Source organism: Xenia sp. Carnegie-2017, unplaced genomic scaffold (assembly GCF_021976095.1).
Source record: "Xenia sp. Carnegie-2017 unplaced genomic scaffold, XeniaSp_v1 HiC_scaffold_20, whole genome shotgun sequence".
Lineage (NCBI taxonomy): Eukaryota > Metazoa > Cnidaria > Anthozoa > Malacalcyonacea > Xeniidae > Xenia > Xenia sp. Carnegie-2017.
The window spans coordinates 4749664-4769985 of NW_025813483.1; the positions used below are offsets into that span (position 1 = coordinate 4749664).

Genomic DNA, 20322 nt, shown 5'->3' on the forward strand with positions numbered 1-20322 from the left:
GCCACGATAACCGCCTCGTTTGGCGCTAAGTCGTTCAATATTACCCTTCGACATTTCTTTGGTTTTCGAATGAAGCTGTTCTAGAAAACCGTCGTATACCAACTCGCCCCACGTTGGGCGCCATTTCATGATCGTTCGAAATATACTCTCACAAATCTTTTTTGACCGAATAAACAAGATGTCTTGGCCTTCGATACGTATATTTTTACTGAAGTATGATGACATGTTTTTCTTTTCTACTGTGCATTTATAATTATTAGTCTGATCTTTCTTATGTTAGTAACCTGACAGCTGCATGCATCACGCATGTCTGTATGAGTGAACTGTTTCATATGTCATGATTTCAAATCGCAAATAAAAATTATATCTAAATACCACATTATTTACATTTTTCTTCATTTTCAATAATAGGTGTATTTCACCCCAGACTCGTGTGTGTAGTCAATCATTGTTCACTCCGCGAGAGAATCTTGAAACAATACACACGCGTGTTTTGGGCAAAATCATAGCTTTAAAAAATTATTAAGGCATGTAGCGCTCCATGCATTTTAGCTCGATGGCTATTATGTATACAAATATTTAGTTGTGTAAATCATAATACGATTAAATATGATAAAAACCTTTAGAATTGTGGAAATCAGTAAACTGCTTTGTCTTACTAAACATTTTGTACTTTGTTAGTCATTTGACAGCTGCATGCATTATGCATGTCTGTACGTGTGAACTATTTCAAGTATCATGTTTTCGTGTATCGCAAATAAAGATAATAAAATATCCAATTTCCCCAAATTTATTCGCAGTTTTGCAATAATCTTTGCTTGGCGGCAATGAATCTCAGACTTCGTGCATGTTGTATGGTTCGCAGCTCTCAAAGATCTTCGTTTTATTCGTAAAATGACTCTTCGTTATCAGATGAAGATGGGCGAACTTTATCCCCAGGTAAATTAACTTTTACATGTGAGACAACAATAAATAATTTACTATGATTTATGAAAGTACACATGCATGCCTATGTAAAGCATTTACTGAGCTCATAGACCTTCACGTGCGCACACGCTGTGAAATCGTTCAATTGTGGAAAAAATACTCAGCATGCATGTTGAATTTTTGCAAACCGAATAAGGTTTAATAAAAGTCCGAGAGCGGAATAATAGTCGGATTAAATTAATTTTAAATCAATAAATTTTTGAGAGAAATGTGTTTTGTGCTCACTATTCAGTCAAATTGCTCAGTAACTCCGAACTTTTTCTACTAACCTTTACTGCATGTAACATGACTATTTTAACGTTATATAGATAATTGAACTCTTTAAGACTTATTTTAAATTTTAACTATGAATTCAATATCCTTTTCATCAAAAACTGCATGATTATCACCCTAAGGTGTTAATCTAATATAAAACGACATCACCAGTGATAGTCAAGACTTGCAATTAGATGAACATTGTGTAGGTTTCGCGTAATAATGTATGTATAATATTAAATATGACAAAGATCTTTAGAATATTAGAACTTTATAGACAGATACATTGTTGCAATTAGATGAACATTGTGTAGGTTTCGCGTAATAATGTATGTATAATATTAAATATGGCAAAGATCTTTAGAATATTAGAACTTCATTGACAGATACATTGTTGCAATTAGATGAACATTGTTTAGGTTTCGCGTAATAATGTATGTATACTATTAAATATGACAAAGATCTTTAGAATATTAGAACTTTATAGACAGATACATTGTTGCAATTAGATGAACATTGTGTAGGTTTCGCGTAATAATGTATGTATAATATTAAATATGATAAATATCTTTAGAATATTAGAACTTCATACACAGATACATTGTTACAATTAGATGAACGTTGTGTAGGTTTCGCGTAATAATGTATGTATAATATTAAATATGACAAAGATCTTTAGAATATTAGAACTTTATAGACAGATACATTGTTGCGCGTGAAACACTATTCAAGTTTGCTTTACAACGGACGAAAAATGTCGAACTGTTAACAAAATATTGAATTGATGAGTTAAATAACTTTTGGCTCCAAGCAACACTTTTTAAAATGATGTGATGATTGCCATGTTCTAAAACTCCTCTTAGCTTTCCATATGCTGATTCAGTATCACTATATAGGGACTGTATTTTTCAACGAATTTATCGAATTTAATGAACACGTCAACAAAAGCTCCCGCACCGAGTTAAATGAAAAATGTTTTCTGATAAAGTTTGCAAACAACTAAAAATGCAAATGCAAGCAAGTACGGTGCAATCAATCTTAACGTACCAGGTGTTGCAAACAGGTGCAACAAAGATCAACAGAATCAAATCATTCAAACAAAGAAAACAAACAAGAACAGAAACGCATAATTTGATTCATTTCTATAACAAGTATTTTTAGTTTTTATTCAAATTTTCTTCAAATACGGAAATAGTTTTATCCATCAGATGTTGGTATTCATACATATGTACTCTTCATAACTCACAAGATTTTACAATTATTTAAAAATTTAATCATAAAAAGTACTATGGCTGAGAAAAAGCTTTCATTTTACGTAGGTTTTGGTAATGTTTAAATGATGCCTACATAAATGATCGCCCACGCAACAGGTACCAGCGGGACAACAGTTGCCGTTATGACAGCATACTGCTGGTCGTATAGGACAGCAATAAAAGCGTTGTGGTCTTCTTGGAATAAATGTACAACACTTTTGTCCAGATCTGCAACGATATTCTTGATGGTTTACATATCCACAAATTGGTCCTCTCCTCCCCTAAAAGAGATTTAGGGCCTGTTCATGTTCATATTAAGGCCTATTGAACTTGAAACCATTACCTGTACTAACAAGTATTCAATGACACAAAACATAGTAATTAAAAATGATTGCAGGATTTAGTTTAAAACACGCATTGTACAGCTTTTTAGTCTTAATTTATATCTGTTAGACTTAAACAATGTTTTAGTGAAGTTTGGTTTGTGTCGTTGTATAAATATATAACAATGTTTTTGCAAGTAACTAAATCATTTACACCCTGTTCACAACTATAACAGAAGTGAATTTTAGATTGTTTTGTATAAATTGCACTCATTGATCTAATGATTAAAAGCAAATAAATAAAAGATTTGGAAATATGAACTTTCCAAACACACATTAGTATCCTCTGAAGTCGGAACTAGTCTTACATAAGCTACATTTGGGCAAAATATAGCAAGAACACCAACCTCAGTTGGTTTTATCTCCGAAATTGAATTTATCATTTGCTCCATTTTGCCAGATTTATAACAAACCATCAGAATCAAAAGAATGCAGAGTGTCTTCATCGCTAAAAAAAAATGAATTAATGTATATCCTACTTAGTAGGTGTATACACTGCATGCAAACGGACAAATTTCACTGTAAAATAAATTCTAGAAAACGAAGTTGCTATAAATAAAATGATAATTACTGTCCGTAAGTTTAACAATCCATATTTTATTAAATTTTATAAGTCATATTTATGTTGTCTACATTCGAACTTTCAGGTAGCAATATCTGACTTCACTTTCCTATTTTTGTTTGCCATGTAAGAATTGTAAGTGTACCTGACTATGGTAGAAAATATCCTCGTATTCTTTATTCCAAGAATATTCCTCCTTTGAAGCTCTGGTGCTTTGAACTGGTACTGTAAGATTGCTGTTATTTATGAAGACTGGATCATATGATGCGCAAATTCCATGGATATGAGTGATGCATATGACTCTGTTGTATCACACAACGTAATTTTTTATAGTGATGTTACAGTTACACACATGATTGTATGTGTGAGCTGTCTTAATATCACATGCTTTTACATTGCAAGTTTTATGTCATTTGTACAGATGATGTTCAAATTTCTCATTATTAAGGTTTTACTTCATTTTCAATGAAAGTATGCACATGATATATATGATAAACACTTTTTAGAAATATAAAGTTTCATAAATACGATAAAGATATTGAGAATGGAAGAAATTAGCAAACTGCTGTGTCTTTTTTCGCACTTTGTACTTTGTTAGTAACCTGACAGCTGCATGCATCACGCATGGCTGAATGAGTGAACTGTTTCATATCTCATGATTTCGAATTGCAAATAAAAATTATATCTAAATACCACATTATTTATTTTTTCTTCATTTTCAATAATAGATAGCACATTTTTTGAATGATAAAGATATTTAGAAATACAAAGTTTTATAAACCGCTGAGACTGCACTAACGCGCATTTTTTTGATAAAATTCAAAGAAATGTATTTCATGAACAATGAGCTTATTCTTATTTTTTGTTCACCCTTGATTTGACATTATTAGTGACTCTTTTGTACAAGTATTTAGCCATGTAACTCTTTATAAATTGTCGACAGCGAAATTCATAATAATGACCTTAAATTCTCGTGACATTGCATGTTTACGATATGCATACTGTAAGATCGTTGCTTTTGAAGAAAACTTGATCATATGAAGCTCAAACGACATGGATATGAGTAATGCAATGTGCGATACTGCAACTCTGCTTATACAGCAAGAATGTTTGAACACATACAAATCCAAGGACATTTGGAATGAAATTTTTGTACCAGAAAATGACAATACATGAAAAATTTCTCAAATCTGATTTGTTAAGAGCAGTGTAATTTATCATAAATACCAGCGCAAAAATGGGAAAAACTAGTGCAAAAATTCGAAACACCAGTGAAATTTATTTTTGAAAAATGCGCTCCTGATTGGTTTGTCAAACAAAGACGTGTCTGAGAAACAATAAAAATAAAATGTTTCAAAGGCGAGAAAGGTTAAATTATTGTAAACAAACCAATTACAAAAGCTTGCGTAAGTTTTCGTAGATTTTCTTTGGCGAACGAGTTTACGGCGGACTTGTGCAAAATCATGCTATTGTACAGTTGCACTCGAAACCATCTTATTACCAGTGAACTGAAATACATGGAACGCTACCTGAAGCAAATAATTGAAGCCAAATCTAACATTAGTCATGCGAGATTTTACCCCAGATATGCTTGTGTATTGTTTCAAGAGTGAACATTGACTATACACAATGTGTCTCTGGTAAAATCACGGCTTCAAAAAATTATTAGGTTTTTCTATTGCAGGTAGCACTCCATGTATTTATTTTAGTTCAATGGTTATTACCTATGCAAATATTTAGCTGTGTAACTCTTGTAAAACTATAGGTGGCAAAATTATTAACAACGACCTTCTACTCTCGTGACATCAGATGATTACGAAGTGTGTATAAATGCTCAACGGGGATGTTTGAAGTGAGACAGATATGATTGATGCAGTGCGTGATGATGTAAACTCTGTTGTATCACACATTGTAATTTTTTATAGTGATCTTACAGTTACACACATGATTGTATGTGTGAGCTGTCTTAATATCACGTGCTTTTACATTGCAAGTTTTATGTCATGTGTACAGATGATGTTCAAATTTCTCATTATTAAGGTTTTACTTCATTTTTAATGAAAGTATGCACATCATTTATATGATAAACACTTTTTAGAATTATAAAGTTTTATAAATCGCTGCAACTGCATTAAGGCGCGTTATAGAAATTAAACAAATTTAATACGTAATGCGATCAAATATGATAAAGATATTGAGAATGGAAGAAATTAGAAAACTGCTGTGTCTTTTTACGCACTTTGTACTTTAATGATCGTTCGAAATATACTCTCACAAATCTTTTTTGACCGAATAAACAAGATGTCTTGGCCTTCGATACGTATATTTTTACTGAAGTATGATGACATGTTGTTCTTTTCTATTGTGCCATTATAATTATTAGTCTAATCTTTCTTGCACTCCCCAGGGTTGACATAATAAAATTTTGTCAACAAACAAAACAAAAAACAAAACTGCTTTTAGCTAAGAATGTACAGTTATTTAGAGTTTGCTTGTATTCTGCAACTTTTTTGCAACTGTCCTGTTATTCCCGCGCCGCGTTGTGGTCGATCAGTTGGACGAAGCACTTGTTCTTCTTCGCCGTTCTTATCGCTCTCTACTCTTTCGTTACTGTCTTCTTCCTGATGAGGCTCAATTAGAAAAAGTTGCCAGATAGAACGTCGCAACAAGTGTGAATGACTAGAGTCTCCACGAAGGACTCTGACTTGTGCAGCTCGTGTAATTCCATCGTCCCCTTGTAACAATTGTTCAACTTTTGCCACCTTCCAAAAGATACGTTTTGTTTAATCGTTGCAAATAATGACGATATCTCCAACTGCTATTTCGGGATTTGATTACCTCTTGATTTTGAAGTGTATTGCTCTCGTAAGGCTAAAAGATACTCGTTTCTCCATTGAAGAGTAAAACGTTGCAGCAAATTTTTGTGATGTTTCGCCTTTCTCGTGAAAGATTGATAAGTGCTCTGAATTTCAAAGTTCTCACTGTTTGGCATGGTCATTATTCGTCTTCCATACACCAAGTGCGACGGGCTTAGCGGAAGAGATACAGCTTCTTCATCGTCGTACACGTAGGTTAGGGGTCGTGCATTTATTACGCCCTCGATTTCAACCACAATAGTATGCAACTCGTCGTAGGTTAGATTGGTTCTACCAACAACTTTTCGCAACGTTCCCAGAAGCCTCCCCACTAAGAGGCCTTTTCGAAGATAAATTTCCATGTAATCTGATGGTTTGCAAGATGGGATGGTTTGCAAGAAGCGTAACACTTCCTCAGAACGGCATAACTTGCGAATTTCTAAGCATGCAGCTCGAAAAGTCTTAGCATTATCGGATATAAGAAGAGCTGGCAGTGCTCGTTGACTTGCGTATCTGTGGAACGCGCGGAGAAAGACTGGAACGCTTAAGGAAGGAGTGAGCTCTAGATGAAGGGCTCTAGTAGACGCACACGTAAACAATAGAATATACACTTTTGTTGGATTATCCGACAAATTATTCCTTTCGCAACTCTCTCGTACGAACACCGGTCCGGCAAAGTCCAAACCTACGTTTGTGAAAGGGGGATCATCCGACACTCTGCTAACAGGAAGATCTGGAGAAGGCGTTCCACATAATGAAGGACTTCAGCTTTAAGACAAACAACACATTTCCTGACGATTTTCTTTACTGCCTCTCGACAACGGATTATCCAACAATGATCTCTAATGGTTGTTAGTATGTCACGAATCCCGCTGTGCTTCACATTGTTGTGAACTTGCATATAAATAACTCCACAAATCTTGATTTCTTTGGAAGCAATACAGGATTTTTGCTCTCCAGATTCAGCGATGAATTCTTCAGTCTCCCATGGCACCGCAGCACTTAATCACCGTCGAGAAATAGCCCAAAATGCTTAACATAAATAGGTATTGAAGAATTCGCATTCTTTGACAATAGGAATAATATTTCTTTTTCAAGGGATAGTTGTTGAATAGACCTTATCCATAGCAGCTGCGCCTTCTTTATTTCGTCTGAGCTTAGTTCTTCTGAGGTTGTGAGTTTGTTTGTTGTTCGCTAGCACCGTTGCATCTTCTTTAACATGTTGATGAATCTCATTACATAAGCAGTCGTTCGAAGAAGTTTCTTCATGGAGCTATAGCGAGTAATGTCGATCGCTTTGTTAAGATCTGGCATTGCTCGTTGTTCAATTTCATTCGAAACTAGTGATCTCACGACATTCGGATGCTCTTTTATAATTTCCCTTAGAACTTCGTCACTTTGTGAGAGGTTAATAACTGGACGTTTAGGTCACTCTTCCTCGCCCCTTGCCAAGAATTTGGGTCCATTGAACCATAAGGAAGAATTCGAAAGTAGTTGCCCAGAAATACCTCGCGAGGGTAAATCTGCAGGATTAAGTGATCCAGGACAAAAGTTCCAAGATTCAGTCAACGAAATACTTCGAATCTTGTTCACTCGATGCTGCACGAATGGTTTCCATGCTCGATCGTTTCGTATCCAGTGAAGTGCTGTCATCGAATCAACCCAATAAAAAACTTCCAGACTCCACTTGAGTGCGTTTAACAAAGACTCTACTAACTTCGCTAGTACAGTCGCTGCCACCAGTTCTAAACGGGGAATCATTTGCTTTTTCACTAGTGCGACCTTTGTCTTTGAAGCGATTAATTTTACGTCGATGGTACCATTCTCATAGACTGTTCTTACATAGACAACAGCACCAACTGCACTTTCAGATGCATCACTGAATCCAAGAACTTGTGTAGTAAAGTATTTCGGTTGGGGTAGATAATAGCACCTCGGTACACGAACATCATTTAGAAACCATAACTCTGACAATAAAACGTTCCACTGTTCACGTAGCTTGCCATGCAGTTCACAGTCCCATCCCAGTCTATCCAAACACATGATTTGAAACACAATCTTGAGCCTTATCGTAAAAGGAGACAAGAATCCCAATTTGCGGCTCATCGCTGTTGGACCATTTTCTCCTCGTACGACATCACCTAAGACTACGTCCCAATAATGATCAGCTCCTATCAAGATGTCGATTGAATCACAGCTACAATTGTCATCAAAAGAATCAAAGTCTACAAGTTCTAAACCATGGAGATGTTGATATTCGTCTATATTTATCCTTGTAGGAAGTGATGCACATATGTTTGTAAATGCGATTGCCTTAATTTCTACTGCCTCACCTCCACTCTTGTTTGCAAAGCTTACCTTGAACACTTCGCGGATTTCTCATTACTCTTGCTTTGGCCAAAGGTATTTAATTGAAATGTCTCCTTACCAATTGAATTTAACCTTAACCGGCCTTGAAGTGACCTTCGAATGTAAGACCTTTAGCTTCCAGTGTCAAAGAGAATTCGTGCTGGAACCGATTTTGATCCATTTTATACGAGAGCTCTGGCCGTCTACAATAGAACATTTCCCTTGACAGTTCGTGTGACAGCTGTTGTGGTTGGAGAGGTTACACCTTCTAATACTTTCTGTGGATTGGCGTTATCAATTGCTTTCTCATTTTGGACACCCTGACTGTTGGTCGCAGGATTGCTGCAAATAGATTGGTGATGTCTCCCGGAACAATGTCGACATTTTCTTGTGACAATATACTTGCTTGCTTGGTGTCCCTTTCAGACAAATAAAGCAACGGTTGGAGTCCTTTAGAATTTTAACTCGGGCTTCCCTTCCCTTTACCTTTTCACAAGATGCTGAATAATGTGATCCTTGACAGTATACGCATTTAACCTTGAAGCTACAGGCACCGTCTTTATCATTTTTTGTCACTACAAATATTCCAGCTGTCGATGGCTTGTTGGGCTTATCTTTCTTCTGAGGTTTTTCAATCAAACGCGATGACTCGCTCGTTTCACGTGCCTCAACTTCAAACTTTATGGTTTTGAGCAGCTTGCCAATTTGCCAAACATCACCAGTAGCTTTTCGTACTACCTGCAATCTTATTTCACTCGGTAGTTTGGACATAATTATTGGTATTAGCAGACTGCCGTACTGGTTTGCAGATACCCCAAGCGAATCAAGTCGTCGCACCTGAACACTTATTTTATCGAAAATATATCTCAATTGCCCAGTACGATTTTCAGAACATGCAGATATTTGAAGGATTTGATCCATATGTGCGACAATACCTGTTGGGTTCGACCAAATCTATCTTGCAGAATCTATCTTCGAGAAAGTCCCTTTATCGAACGTGCTGCACTACCCTCAATTAATGAGAATAGATGATTGAATTTGTTTACCTTAGACATACTCTCGTTGCTGTGAATCGTAGCATTGTATAAGTCCCAAAATGCGTTTTCTTCGGTGATCTTTTACTGAATTTTGGCAATTTGGGAAGCTCTGGCATCATTATCGCTGGTGTTGTTCTCGTAGGGGCATTCAAAATGGTAGAATTCGCATTAATCACTTCATTCGTAATCGTATCAATAGCATTCGTGTTCGTATAGACCGTATTCGTGTTCGTACTAACCGCATTCGTGTTCGTATTAACCGCAATCGTGTTCGTATTAACCGCATTCGTGTTCGTGTTATTCTCATCGTTGCTTATCGTTGTGTTACTCGTTCTTGCTGTTTCGACCACTAAAGGAATCTGTTCGACTTGTGGTGTAGCACTTTGCCTTCTTTTTATAGTTTCTTGACAAATCTCCGATTTTCTTGCTGCTTCGATTTTACGTGTAGTGCTTAGAATTCTATCCGAGACGGCGGCTGCTTCTTCCATTTGTGTTCATTATCCGTTACATCGCATATCCCAATGATTTCGTCGTTTATTTCGTCTAAGATCTTCATCTTACTCTCGAGTTGTTCAGCGATGACATTACATCTTTCCATGTCTACTTCAGTGGCATCCAGAAGCTCGAGTGCTTCTTTTACAAGCCTTGTGCACACGCCACGATAACCGCCTCGTTTGGCGCTAAGTCGTTCAATATTACCCTTCGACATTTCTTTGGTTTTCGAATGAAGCTGTTCTAGAAAACCGTCGTATACAACTCGCCCCACGTTGGGCCATTTCATGATCGTTCAAAATATACTCTCACAAATCTTTTGACCGAATAAACAAGATGTCTTGGCCTTCGATACGTATATTTTTACTGAAGTATGATGACATGTTTTTCTTTCTACTGTGCATTTATAATTATTAGTCTGATCTTTCTTATGTTAGTAACCTGACAGCTGCATGCATCACGCATGTCTGTATGAGTGAACTGTTTCATATGTCATGATTTCAAATCGCAAATAAAAATTATATCTAAATACCACATTATTTACATTTTCTTCATTTTCAATAATAGGTGTATTTCACCCCAGACTCGTGTGTGTAGTCAATCATTGTTCACTCCGCGAGAGAATCTTGAAACAATACACACGCGTGTTTTGGGCAAAATCATAGCTTTAAAAAATTATTAAGGCATGTAGCGCTCCATGCATTTTAGCTCGATGGCTATTATGTATACAAATATTTAGCTGTGTAAATCATAATACGATTAAATATGATAAAAACCTTTATAATTGTGGACATCAGTAAACTGCTGTGTCTTACTAAACATTTTGTACTTTGTTAGTAATTTGACAGCTGCATGCATTATGCATGTCTGTACGTGTGAACTATTTCAAGTATCATGTTTTCGTATATCGCAAGTAAAGATAATAAAATATCCAATTTCCCCAAATTTATTCGCAGTTAATAATCTTTGCAATAATCTTTGCTTGGCGGCAATGAATCTCAGACTTCATGCATGTTGTTTGGTTTGCAGCTCTCAATGATCTTCGTTTTATTCGTAAAATAACTCTTCGTTATCAGATGAAGATGGGCGAACTTTATCCCCAGGTAAATTACCTTTTACATGTGAGATAACAAATAATTTACTATGATTTATGAAAGTACACATGCATGTCTATGTAAAGCATTTACTGAGCTCATAGACCTTTACGTGCTCACACGCTGTGAAATCGTTCAATTGTGGAGAAAATTCTTAGCATGCATGTTGAATTTTTGCAAACCGAAAGAGGTTTAATAAAAGTCTGAGAGCAGAATAATAGTCAGATTAAATTAATTTCAAATAAATAAATTTTTGAGAGAAATGTGTTTTGTGCTCACTATTCAGTCAAATTGCTCAGTAACTCCTAACTTTTTCCACTAACCTTTACTGCATGTAACATGACTATTTTAACGTCATATAGATATTGATTACCTTAAGACTTATTTTAAATTTTAACGATGAATTCAATATCCTTTTCATCAAAAACTGCATGATTATCGCCCTAAGATGTTAATCTAATATAAAACGACATCACCAGTGATAGTCAAGACTTGCGATTAGATGAACATTGTGTAGGTTTCGCGTAATAATGTATGTATAATATTAAATATGACAAAGATCTTTAGAATATTAGAACTTCATAGACAGATACATTGTTGCAATTAGATGAACTTTGTGTAGGATTCGCGTAATAATGTATGTATAATATTAAATATGACAAAGATCTTTAGAATATTAGAACTTTATAGACAGATACATTGTTGCGATTAGATGAACATTGTTTAGGTTTCGCGTAATAATGTATGTATAATATTAAATATGACAAAGATCTTTAGACTATTAGAACTTTATAGACAGATACATTGTTGCGATTAGATGAACATTGTTTAGGTTTCGCGTAATAATGTATGTATAATATTAAATATGACAAAGATCTTTAGAATATTAGAACTTCATAGACAGATACATTGTTGCAATTAGATGAACTTTGTGTAGGATTCGCGTAATAATGTATGTATAATATTAAATATGACAAAGATCTTTAGAATATTAGAACTTCATAGACAGATACATTGTTGCAATTAGATGAACTTTGTGTAGGATTCGCGTAATAATGTATGTATAATATTAAATATGACAAAGATCTTTAGACTATTAGAACTTTATAGACAGATACATTGTTGCGATTAGATGAACATTGTTTAGGTTTCGCGTAATAATGTATGTATAATTTTAAATATGACAAAGATCTTTAGAATATTAGAACTTTATAGACAGATACATTGTTGCGATTAGATGAACATTGTTTAGGTTTCGCGTAATAATGTATGTATAATATTAAATATGACAAAGATCTTTAGAATATTAGAACTTCATAGACAGATACATTGTTGCAATTAGATGAACTTTGTGTAGGATTCGCGTAATAATGTATGTATAATATTAAATATGACAAAGATCTTTAGAATAGTAGAACTTCATAGACAGATACATTGTTGCGCGTGATACACTATTCAAGTTTGCTTTACAACGGGCGAAAAATGTCGAACTGTTAACAAAATATTGAAATGATGAGTTAAAAAGCTTTTGGCTCCAAGCAACACTTTTTAAAATGATGTGATGATGGCCATGTTCTAAAACTCCTCTTAGCTTTCCATATGCTGATTCAGTATCACTATATGGGGACTGTATTTTTCAACGAATTTATCGAATTTAATGAACACGTAAACAAAAGCTCCCGCACCGAGTTAAATGAAAAATGCTTTCTGATAAAGTTTGCAAACAACTAAAAATGCAAATGCAAGCAAGTACGGTGCAATCAATCTTAACGTGCCAGGTGTTGCAAACAGGTGCAACAAAGATCGACGAAATCAAATCATTCAAACAAAGAAAACAAAAAAGAACAGAAACGCATAATTTGATTCATTTCTATAACAAGTATCTTTACTTTTTATTCAAATTTTCTTCAAACACGGAAATAGTTTTATCCATCAGATGTTGGTATTCATACATATGTACTCCTCATAACTCACAAGATTTTACAATTATTTAAAAAGTTAATCATAAAAAGTACTATGGATGAGAAAAAGCTTTCATTTTACGTAGGTTTTGGTCATGTTTGGATAATGCCAACATAAATGATTGCCCACGCAAATGGAACCAACTGGACAACAGAATCCGTTACTACAGCATACTGATGGTCGAATAGGACAGCAATAATAGCGTTGTGGTGTTCTTGGAATAAATCTACAACACGATTCTCCATTTATGCAATGAAATCGCTGATGGTTTACCCATCCACAAAATGGTCCTCTCCTCCCCTAAAAGAGATTTAGGGCCTGTTCATGTTCATATTAAGGCCTATTGCACTTGAAACCATTACCTGTACTAACAAGTATTGAATGACACAAAACATAGTAATTAAAAATGATTGAAGGATTTAGTTTAAAACACGCATTGTACAGCTTTTTAGTCTTAATTTATATCTGTTAGACTTAAATAATGTTTTAGTGAAGTTTGGTTTGTGTCTTTGTATAAATATATAACAATGTTTTTGCAAGTAACTAAATCATTTACACCCTGTTCACAACTATAACAGAAGTGAATTTGAGATTGTTTTGTATAAATTGCACTCATTGATCTAATGATTAAAAAGCAAATAAATAAAAGATTTGAAAATATCAACTTTCCAAACACACATTAGTATCCTCTGAAGTCGGAACTATTCTTACATAAGCTAGATTTGGGCAAAATATAGCAAGAACACCAACCTCAGTTGGTTTTATCTCCGAAATTGAATTTATCATTTGCTCCATTTTGCCAGATTTATAACAAACCATCAGAATCAAAAGAATGCAGAGTGTCTTCATCGCTAAAACAAAATGAATTAATGTATATCCTAGTTAGTAGGTGTATACACTGCATGCAAACGGACACATTTCACTGTAAAATCAATTCTAGAAAATGAAGTTGTTGTAAATAGAATAATAATTACTGTCCGTAAGTTTAACAATCAATATTTTATCAAATTTGATAAGTCATATTTATGTTGCCTACATTCGAACTTTCAGGTAGCAATATCTGACTTCACTTTCCTATTTTTGTTTCCCTTGTAAGAATTGTAAGTGTACCTGACTATGGTAGAAAATATCCTCGTATTCTTTATTCCAAGAATATTCCTCCTTTGAAGCTCTGGTGCTTTGAACTGGTACTGTAAGATTGCTGTTATTTATGAAGACTGGATCATGTGATGCGCAAATTCCATGGATATGAGTGATGCATATGACTCTGTTGTATCACACAACGTAATTTTTTATAGTGATCTTACAGTTACACACATGATTGTATGTGTGCTCTGTCTTAATATCACATGCTTTTACATTGCAAGTTTTATGTCATGTGTACAGATGATGTTCAAATTTCTCATAATTAAGGTTTTACTTCATTTTCAATGAAAGTATGCACATCATTTATATGATAAACACTTTTTAGAAATATAAAGTTTCATAAATCGCTGCAACTGCATTAAGGCGCGTTATAGAAATTAAAGAAATTTGATACGTAATAGGATTGAATATAATAAAGATATTGAGAATGGAAGAAATTAGCAAACTGCTGTGTCTTTTTTCGTACTTTGTACTTTGTTAGTAACCTGACAGCTGCATGCATCACGCATGGCTGAAAGAGTGAACTGTTTCATATCTCATGATTTCGAATTGCAAATAAAAATTATATCTAAATACCACATTATTTAAGTTTTTGTTCTTTTTCAATGTTGGAAAGCACATTTTTTGTATGATAAAGATATCTAGAAATATATAGTTTTATAATCTGCTGAGACTGCATTAACGCGCATTTTTTTGATAAAATTCAGAGAAACATTTTTCATGAACAATGAGCTTATTCCTACTTTTTGTTCACCCTTTATTTGACTTTATTAGTGACTTTTTGTACAAGTATTTGGCCATGTAACTTTTTATAGTCTGTAGACAGCGAAATTCACAATAAATACCATTTAATTCTCGTGAGATCGCATGTTTACGAAATACATACTTTATAATTGCTCGTGCACCTGGAATGTTTGAACACAATTTCTTAATTCTGATTGGTTAAGAGCAGTTTCATTTTCTTGTAAATGCCAGTGTAAAAATTTGAAACACCAGAGTAATTTATTTTTGAAAATTGCCATCCAGATTCGTTAGTCAAACAAAGACGTGATCTAAGATACAACAAAATAAAACATTTCAAAAGCAAGTGAGAAAGGTTAAATTATTGTAAACAAACTAATTACAAAAGCTTGCGTAAGTTTTCGTAGATTTTCTTTGGCGAACGAGTTTACAGCAGACTTGTGCAAAATCATGCTATTGTACAGTTGCACTCGAAACCATCTTATTACCACTGAACTGTAATACATGGAACGCTACCTGAAGCAAATAATTGAAGCCAAATCTTACATTAGTCATGCGAGATTTTACCCCAGACACGCGTGTGTATTGTTTCAAGATTCTCTCACGGAGTGAACAACGACTACACACACGTGTCTGGGGTAAAGTTTCTCGGTAAAATCACGGCTTCAAAAAATTATTAGGGCAGGTAGCGCGCTCCATATGTTTTAGCTCGATGGCTATTATCTATACAAATATTTAGCTGTGTAAATCATAATACGATTCAAAAAATCTTTCGAATTGTGGACATCAGTAAACTGCTGTGTCTTACTAAACATTTTGTACTTTGTTAGTAAATTTACAGCTGCATGCATTATGCATGTCTGTACGTGTGAACTATTTCAAGTATCATGTTTTCGTGTATCGCAAATAAAGATAATAAAATATCCAATTTCCCCAATTTTATCAGCAGTTTTGCGATAAGTTTTGGCTTATCGGCAAAGAATCCAAGACTTCTTGCATGTTTTTTGTTTGCAAACTACAAAAATGCAATTACAAGCAAGTATAGTGCAATCAATCCCAAAGTGCCAGGTGTTGCAAGCAGGCGCAACAAAGACCAACAAATTTAAACCATTTAAACAAAGAAAACAAACAAAAACAGAAACGCATAATTTGATTCATTTCTATAACAAGTATCTTCACTTTTTATTTAAACTTTCTTCAAATACGTAAGTAGCTACATCCATCAGATGTTGGTATTCATACATATGTACTTCAAACAACTCACAACATTTTACAATTAGTTAGAAATCAAATCATAAAATTTGATATGAAGAAAAAAAGGCTTTCATTTATCGTAGTTTTTGGTCGTGTTATCTTGATGAAACAAAGATAAGGGTCATGGCAAATTTCACCAGGTCGACAGCAGTTGCCGTTATAACAAAATACTCCACGTGCAAGAGGGCAACAATAAAAACGACGTTGTATTCTTGGAATAAATTCACAACATGTTTCTTGGCTATCGCATTCAAATCTTTGATGAATTACCCATCCACAAAATTGTTTTCCCATAAACTAGAAGAGATTTAGGGTATGTTTATAGAAGACGAGCCAGCCCGCTCAAGTTGTGCTAGCTAGTTTGCTGGGCAAATTTGTATTTGCATTCATATGAGGTGGTCTGGACTGGCTGAAATGTTCTATTTAATTTCTGCCAACAAATGGTGAATTTTGCGGAAAAATTAAAATGTATTTAGACTCACACATTACAGCAATATGGTTGCTGTCATTGAGTTGTACCGACTATTTCAGTAGCATTACATGAAGTTTTCAAATTTATTTTTCAACTGCATATTGTTGTTTTGAAGTTTTTGCCATATTGAAGAAAACTAGAAGCGAGACCGGCTTCCTTCAAGAAAATACTGTATTTTACCCACAATCTACGCGAAAGCATAATAATTTTGTCGCATAACACGCGAGTCTGATATCTTGTGTCATGCCTGTTTAAAAAATTTAATTTGAAACAAAGTACATTAGACAAATTTCCGTTGTGATGTCAATGCACTATTAGATACAATCTTTTTTACGCAGGCAGTCATGCAAACAATAAAAATGGTCTATTTTTAATTTCAAGGGCCAAAAATTCAAAAAGTTATTCTTTATAAACTAAAATATATATTGCAAAAGCTATAAAGTAGCATGAACTATCTATAAATAGCAGAAATAGAAAAACTTTTTTTGATTTAGAATTTGATAGAAAAGATCATGGCAAATCAGTTTTATTCAATCATGCTAGAACAGCAATACTCCTGATATAAAAACACATCTGTAAAGTATTTAGTCAAAGGTTTTTAATGTCCACGTTGTTTGACTTTCCTGCGCTTTGCTGGCCACCACCTTTCATTTTTCAATGAAATTTTAAATTTAAATCTCTGAATCAAAATACGGTTTTTCCGCTGTTTAAAGACGCTTCAAACTTGATATTACATTGACTATTTATAATCTTTTCATAATGAAATAATGATTTAGCTTGCTATATTTTGCTAAAATTCATAGCTTCAAAGCGCCATCTCAAACCAGCAGTTACTTTTTTTCTTCTGAGAGAGGTAAAATTTATTCAAAATACCTGTATAGGCCAACAATAAACTTTTTGAGCTATTTCGTTAAAAGGACCCAAACACTAGATCAAATATTCAAAACGTCGGAGCCAATTCTACCTCTCCATCTCCCGCCATAAACGTGGACAAATTATTAGGAAGATTAGTAACATTTTGTAATTTATAAATCAAAGACATAAATAACTATGATCACATTTGTTTGTGTACGCACTATTGTGCTGCTCATCAAAAAGATGAATAACAACAACGACTTGTATGTTTGTAAATGTAGATCGTCCAGGTTAGTATAGTCCTGAGAAGGACTGTTTTTGTTGTTGTTGACTGACGTTTTAACAACCTTAGCGGTAGTCATCTTCAGAGTCAAATGAGGAGTAAACGTCAGGTTAGCCGTATTTGTTATCTGGTTCTTACGTCATTGTATTGTGTGTTCAGGAAATGTGTATTGTCATTGTGGATTAGTGTGAAGTGAAATATTTTATTTTTAGTTGCGATGTGTGATTTAGGTGTGACATATTTAGTTGTAATGTGTGGGTGTCAATTGTGTATTGTCATTGTGAATTAGTTTGAAGTGTGGTGTTTTTAGTTGATCGTTTGTTTGTATTGTGAATAAGTCGTTTGTAAGGTGCCGGTAATTGCTGTGATCTGTTTAGGGGGGTTTGTTCCAAGTTATATAACATGAATGAATGAATGAATGAAAATCTTTATTTTGACACGCTGGCCTTGTCAACTGGGGTTGATTTCCACAAGGGGCGTGCTTTTGTTCAAAAACAATTACAAAATTTACTAAGAAATAAATTATCTACAGAAGAGAAGTTTAAATATTTACAGAGTTTAGTTTATTCCATCAGTTACATGTTAAACTAAATCATAAAATGCAAGCAGCAATTTTCTTTTGAAAAAGTGACACGCTTTTGCTATTTCTGATTTCTGCTGGAATTGAATTCCAAACAGAAGCCCCATCATACGCAAAGCTTTTCTTCAAAGAGTTAGTACTAGGCATAGGAACATTTAGACAACTTGTAATATTGCGTAGATTGTAATCAGTGATGTCTTTTTTATAGGTAAACAATCTAGTAAGTGAATTTGGTCCAGCATTTTTTAATAATTTAAACATCAGCTTTGCTTTAGCTTTTTTTCTAAGTATTTCAAGAGGTTCCCACATCAATTCTTGTAATGCGTTACAATAATCGACATCAATGCCCATGCTTATGATAATTTTTGCAGCTCTATTTTGAAGTTTTTGTAGTCTTTTAGACTGAGTTTCCCCCAATACACCCCAAACTTCACATATAACGATACTGCCGGGTTCAAACCATTTAACTTTAACAACGACTTGGTCAATCTTAAGAACCTTAAAGATAAAGCATTATCGAAAAAAATGGAAAATATTATGACAAATAACCTGCACGGATGGACAGTTTTCTAATCGTCAATGACTTACAAGCCTGTTATCTTATAAACAATGATATTAAGTACTAATTAATAAAAGTACATGTATCACCGTCAAAAAAACATCATATGACAGTCATATCAATTTCAAGAACATTTATTTTGTATTTAAAAGAACTCGTCTTGAACAGCGAGTTTTGACGCAAAAATAGGTACATAATGGAAAGAAAAAAACAAAAATATTTATAGCTTTTTTCTTTTTTTGCGCTTTCTAGGTGTTTAAGCTCTCGTTGAAGTTTCTTTGCCTCACAAACAGCCAAAGTGGTCTAATAATATGGAGGCGAGCTGGCCCTGATAGCGAGCTAGCCCAATGATTTCAAGGGATTAAAAGATGCCAAAATTTCAAAGTTAGAAATTGCAACTGTTTGCAAATTGCTACACGTCATTCCGGTTGTAATTCTCAAATTAGGGCAAATTGGTTATTTTAATTTTAAATGTTTTGCCTCGTTGTCGAATCAGAATATAGTGAAATTGCTTGAAATCAATTGCTTGAATAACCATTGCATTAAAATTAATAGCACAACAAGAAAAAATAATTTAAGATAAAGATCAGAATGGTAGAATTAGCAAACTTCTGTGTCTTGTTATACACTCGTACTTTTACTTCACACTTTTTACAGTAATGTGATGACCATAAGAACTATTAAGCAAAAAAAGTTTTTCAAATTTCATTAATCTTCTAAAGATACTCTCCGCATGCCTTACTAGTGAGGTTTACTAGTGCTCATTTTCAATCTTAGTAAGTTCATCGTTGTAAACCTCATAAAAATGATAAAGATCTTTAGAATGGTAGAAATTGGTCAACTGCTGCATTGTCTTGTAATGCGCTTTGTATTTTGTTAGTAATATGACAGCTGCATATATCATGCATGTCTGTACTAGTAAAATGTGTCATAAGGAAAATAGTTCATGGCTTCATATGCCTGCCTTGTATACCTACTGCCTACTTTGTTTTTAATCCTTGGTTGGAAGAAATACGTCAAACGTAGACAAAATCTGATTTCGATTTTGAAAACAAAACTAGCTACATTTTACGAATTTTTATGAAAAATGTCTAAAAAATAAATTTCTTTTAGTAGTCAGTGCAAATCAAGAATAAAAGATGATCCCAAAAAGTAGCTACCGTCTTTTAAAATGCGTTCTGTAGTTATAAGCCTGTGTTTTCA

General features: G+C 34.1%; 2 long non-coding RNA genes across 2 annotated transcripts; both read right to left on the minus strand.

The window, feature by feature from the left end:
- Nucleotides 1-2372: 2372 nt before the first annotated feature.
- On the minus strand, nucleotides 2373-3788 carry LOC124441821. The gene is made up of 3 exons (XR_006947003.1): nucleotides 3586-3788; nucleotides 3226-3326; nucleotides 2373-2776 (listed from the first exon to the last, which is right to left on the minus strand). It is a non-coding gene; the product is annotated as an uncharacterized LOC124441821 (long non-coding RNA).
- A 9337-nt stretch (nucleotides 3789-13125) lies between these two features.
- Nucleotides 13126-14543, minus strand: LOC124441820. Its single transcript, XR_006947002.1, has 3 exons — nucleotides 14340-14543; nucleotides 13980-14080; nucleotides 13126-13529 (listed from the first exon to the last, which is right to left on the minus strand). It is a non-coding gene; the product is annotated as an uncharacterized LOC124441820 (long non-coding RNA).
- Nucleotides 14544-20322: the final 5779 nt, after the last annotated feature.